We start from the raw sequence: 5,813 nt of genomic DNA, 5'->3' as shown, positions 1-5,813 counted from the left end.
GTCAGGTGTGAAAAAGGAAAACAGATGATTGGCCTGAAGGAAGACCAAGACCTGGAAGAACTGCCTTATATAAATGACTTAACGGCCTCTTAACTGCGCTCCTGCTCATGAGAGGGAACGCCCACACCCTTTCTCTCCAATTGTGCATCTCTGCCTTTCTTCTGTCTCAGCGAAATTTTCTCTATGTGCTCTCCCGCTTGTTGCTTGATGCTATATCTCTAATAATAAACTTTGTACCCGCATTTACAGTTTCTGCTTCAGTGATAAATGCATTTTTCACTGTGTGCAAAGATCCAGGGGAAAATTACCTTCTAGCCTCTAGCCCTTGCTGGTTTTGTGACTAGGATTCCTGGTTTTCATTCCTGGTTTTCCCAGGATCAATTCCTGGGCAGGGAATTAAGATCTCGCTTCATGCCACCTTTCACTGCTGCCTCGCTGAGATCAATCCTAACATCTCAATTGTACAAGTGATTGGCTTGAACCCTATCTCACAAGATAGGGAAAACCTAGGTCTTCTCCCTGTCAGATAGGAGGTAGGGCACAACCTTTAAAAGAATAGCATAGACCAAGGACACAACGTAAACTGTTTAGAACAAAATAGGTCCAAGATGGCAGGTGAGTCGACTTCCACTAGACCTTGAGCCTCAGTATGTGTTCACTGAAACACATCAGCAAGTTAAATGACACACCCACAGGCACCAAGATAGATCTAAGTCTGACCGTGAAGATCTTGAAATGGGCAGTGGCCCAATTCCTGGAAATCTCCACCCTTTCCGCCAAATAGCTGGAATAATCTTCCCATTCATCAGCCTGTGAAATTATCCACCCCTATAAAAACTGAAAAGACCCTGACGCTGGGAAAGATTGAAGGCAGGAGGAAAGGAGGACGACAGAGGGTGAGATCGTTGGATGGCATCACCAACTCGATGGACATGAGTCTGAGCAAGCTCTGGGAGTGGTGACGGACAGGGAAGCCTGGCGTGCTGCAGTCCATGGGGTCGCAAAGAGTCCGACACGACTGAACGACTGAACTGATGAAAACTGACAACCCCATACCCTGGTGCTGCTCTTGCCTTCTCAGATGGCCCACACTCTGTCTGTGGACTATATTTCTCTCTAAATAAATCCACTTCTTACATATCACTTTGTCTCTCACTTTGTCTCTCTGCTCTGAGACATCAAGAACCTGAGCATCATTAATTCCTGAGGCCAGGTGTGCTCTCAGTTAAAAGACTATGGGTTCAAGTCCCAATCTGAGTTGCAGTTTCACCTGGACCTATGTTTCTCAGTGTTACCTGACTCTAAATTTCTTTCTTTGCTGTCTGTGGACACACCTTTATCTCTATCCTAGAATTGCCCCCAAAGTTGAACACAGTCCCTACTCTGCTGCCCACTGGCCCTGCTCCCACAAGGCAGCTTTGGGTAATAGACATTTATTGGCGATTTGGGAAATAGATTACATTGGAGAGAGGATTGAATTGCAGGACTGCAGTCCAGAGACCTCTTTGTTCTTAAAAATCTTCCCCAGTTTTTTACAGACTAGGGCATTAGTCTCTGATCAGATTACTTGGTTTTCCTTTTGCCTCTCTCCTTTGTTCTTCCTCATCCCCAAATTCTTCATTTATTTATTTATTTATTTATTTTGCCTCACCATGCAGCATGTGGGATCTTAGTTCCCCAACTAGGGATTGAACCCAAGCCCCTGCAGTGGAAGCGTGGAATCCTAACCACTGGTCTGCCAGTGAATTCCTCCTGAATTTTTGTTCAATTCTTAGGCAGAGCTATTTAGCTATCTTTGTTTTTTCCTCCCCACCCATGTCCTTAGGGCCTCACCTTCCATCCCCAAGGGGCCTATCAAGGTATTTTCCTAAACAATGACATTTCCTTCCTGAAAAGGAACTCTGGTGCCAGCTGATAAAATAATGACTTCTCTTATCTGCTTCAAGAATGACAAAGTTGCCAGATCGTGTTTATTCTTCAGAGGATCTGACATTAGTTGAGCCTTCTGGCAAACGGGGAAAGCAACCTGTCTGTGTCCCTGGTAATTTAGGTTTGTACCCATTTTGTCGTTTGATTGTCTTTCCCCTAAGAGTTTTCATGAAAATTGAAAATGTCCCTGGTTTATTAGCCAAGTAAGCTGTTTTGAGAATGAACTTGGTGTCCCTGCGAAGAAGGTCAAAAGAGACAGGGGTTATTTGACAGATAGGTTTTACATAAATGCTGGAAGAAAAGATAAGCTGTCAGCAGACGCTCTTCTGTGCTAAGACTGAAATGTTAGCCTCCTCAAGATAACCATCTTCAGGCCATTAGGAAAGACTAAGGCTACAGAGGAATCCAGCCAGATTGCTAGGTATGCGCCTCCTTCTCCCTGCCTTGGGTGCCTTGCCCTTTTCTCTCCTACCCCAACATTATCCTTCTTCAAGCCCACTTTCCACTCCTCAGAATCCTCTGGGAAGCCATCCTGAACAGCCTCATACAGATGGAATCTTTCTTTCCTGGAAATCCCACTGGCAACTACTCTCTCTGCTTTGCACCAATTAGTGTGTTCTAGATCAGTGGCTTCCAAACTTGGTTGATTGTGACCTACAGTGAAAGGCAATGGCACCCCACTCCAGTACTCTTGCCTGGAAAATCCCATGGACAGAGGAGCCTGGTGGGCTGCAGTCCATGGGGTCGCACAGAGTCGGACATGACTGAAGCGACTTAGCAGCAGTAGCAGCAGCAGCAACAGTGAAAAACACATATTTTTTCATTTCAGTACACTCCCCCCTCCCCCAACACAGAAAGCAATACACACAGTAGCAATGCACAAAGTTTCATGCACAGATGTGCTGTGCTGTGCTAAGTTGCTGAAGTCATGCCCTGCTTTGCGACCCCATGGACTGTAGCCTGCAAGGCTCCTCTGTCCACAGCACTTCCCAGGCAAGAATACTAGAGTGGGTTGCCATTTCCTTCTCCAGGGATCTTCCCCTTCCAGATATTGAAGTGGGGTCTCCCGCGTTGTAGGCAGACTCTTTACTGTTTGAGCCGCCAGGGAAGCCCATCTTATTTCATATGGTGGGCACTAGTATTTCCTTCCTGTTCTACTTAGTGCTTTCTTATTCTATGATACTAAAAAAAAAATGCTGGTTGTAACACATTAAATTTATTTCAAGACCCACTAAGAATAATCCTTCCTTTGTGCATGAGTGCTAAGTCACTTCAGTCGTGTCTGATTCTGAGCAGCTCTGTGGACTGTAGCCCACCAGGCTCCTCTGTATGGGATTCTCCAGGCAAGAATACTGGACTGGGTTGCCGTGTCCTTCTCCAAGGGATCTTCCCGACCCAGGGATTGAACCCACATCTCCTCCTTTCCTGCACTGGCAGGCAGGTTGTTTACCACTAACACCACCCGCGAAGCCCAATCATTCCTTTGATCTCTCTGCAATTCAGTGTGACATTTTATCATATTCTGCAGCCTCCCTCCACCTCCTGACTCTCGATCTGATTCTCCAGATCAGCTCACCTGAGTGCTCTCAGAAGCTCCTCACAGCCTCTTGCCCCAACGTGTCTCTCTTTTCCATCCTCCTCGTGGATTTTTCGAAAATGTAAATTTCATCTGATCATTCTGACGCTTCTAAGGCTTTCCATTGCTTAAAACTGCCTCCCAAATAAACAGCCCAAGGAGAAGACCCTTTGCAGACGGTCCCCTTGCCAGCCTTTTCCTTAGCTCCAGCAACTCAAGGCCCCCTCAAGTCCGCTGTTTCCTTCCTCTGTGACTTTGCACACACTGTTCCCTGCCTGGAAGGCACCTCTCTCTCTTCTCTAGTGGAAAACTACTTTCACTTTAAGAACTCAGATTACTAGAAAGAAGGAAATCCTGTCATCTGTGACAGCACGAAGGGACCCTGAGCGCACTATGCTAGGTGAGATAAGCCAGACAAAGACAAATATTGTTTGTGGAATCAAAAAAAGCCAAATTTGTAGGAACAGAGACTAGGATGGTGGTCACCAGAATGTGGGGGCTGGGGGGTGGAGGTGGGGTGGGGCAGGGGTTTTGGGAATGCTGGTCAAAGGGTACCAACTTGTAACTAGAAGATGGGGATCTAATGTACATCTAGTGATTATAGTTAACAATACTGTATCATGTACTTCAAAATTGCTACAAATTTTTTTTAAGATTAAAAAAATATATTTACTTGGCTGCACTGGGTCTTAGTTGCAGCATGCAGGATCTTTAGCTGTGGGATGTGGGATGGGATTGAACCTTGGGCCCCTGCATTGGGAGCACAAAGTCTTAGCCACTGGACCACCAGGGAAGTCCTGCTAATAGATCGGAAATGTGCTCACTACAGAAAAGAAATGGCAGGTTTGATCCCTGGTCAAGGAACCAATGGAGAAAGAAATGGCAACCCACTCCAATATTCTTGCCTGGAGGATCCCAGGGACAGAGGAGCCTGGCAGGCCATGGTCCATAGGGTGGCAGAGAGTCGGAAAAGACTGAAGCGACTAAGCACGCAAAGGAACTAAGACCCTGCTGCTGTTGCTGCTGCTAAGTCACTTCAGTCGTGTCTGACTCTGTGCAACGCCGTAGATGGCAGCCCACCAGGCTCCCCCGTCCCTGGGATTCTCCAGGCAAGAACACTGGAGTGGGTTGCCATTTCTTTCTCCAATGCATGAAAGCATGCTGCATAGCTGCAAAAAAAAAAAAAGAATAGCAATGGTAATGACTTGATTGGGCTTCCCCAATGGTTCAGGGGGTAAAGAATCTGCCTGCAGTGCAGGAGACATAGGAGACATGGGTTCGATCTCTGGATTGGGAAGATCCCCTGGAGGAGGGCATGGCAACCCACTCTACTATTCTTTCCTGGAAAATCCCATGGACAGATTAGTCTGACGGACTACAGTAAACGGGGTCGCCAAGAGTCGGACACAACTGAGTGACTTAAGCACACGTGAACAGTGATTTAATAAAGATGTTAGCTAACACTATGGTGGTGGTCATACTGCAATACACAAACACATCAAATCCTTAAACTTACACAATGTTATATGTCAATTATATCTCAATAAACAAAAAATAAAACTCAGATTACTGTCACCATGAGGTTGGTGTTTTGATTGTTCCTATATAGTGCTCTGATCTATTACGTATTATACTGAATTATAATTACTCATTCACACGTCTGCATCTTGAGAGATGCGGGCCAGGAATTTGTGTATCTCAACTGGTTTTCTATCACTGGCGCCTAATGTAATGTCATTATCCAGCAAATGCTAACTGAAAATTAGCAAAGGAACACTGTTCTCCAGGGACTTCCCTGGTGGTCCAGTGGCTAAGTTTCCTTGCACCCAATGCAGGGGCCTGGGTTTGATCCCTGGTGGGGGAACTAGATCCCACATGCTGTAACTAAGACTCAGAGCAGCCAAATAAATAAAAATCAATATTAGAAAGAAATAAATTCTTTGTATAAGAAAAAGAACACTGTTCTCCAGTTCCATGTCATTAATTAAATTTCCCCAGTTCTATATTATCTTAATCTGTGGCCATTTTAATGATCCTGTTGTGTATGTGTGTGTGCATGCATGCATGTTAGTGAGGTGGGGGGAGGGTGAGAGGATGGATTTTGTAAACAGCTGTTGATCATATTGTGTCTGAGATATCTCCTCCCAGCCAGAGATATTCACTGCCTCAGGGAAAACTAAGATTCTGATAGCAGGAATGTGTAACAAATAAACAATCAATAATCAGATTTTGACTTTCCAAATGTAATTTCAAAAATTCGTGGTTTAAACAATAGTTTTAACAGCCTAGGGTTTTGATTTGAAGAGGA

Source organism: Budorcas taxicolor, chromosome 10 (genome assembly GCF_023091745.1).
Source record: "Budorcas taxicolor isolate Tak-1 chromosome 10, Takin1.1, whole genome shotgun sequence".
Lineage (NCBI taxonomy): Eukaryota > Metazoa > Chordata > Mammalia > Artiodactyla > Bovidae > Budorcas > Budorcas taxicolor.
This window is presented reverse-complemented; position numbering follows the sequence as displayed.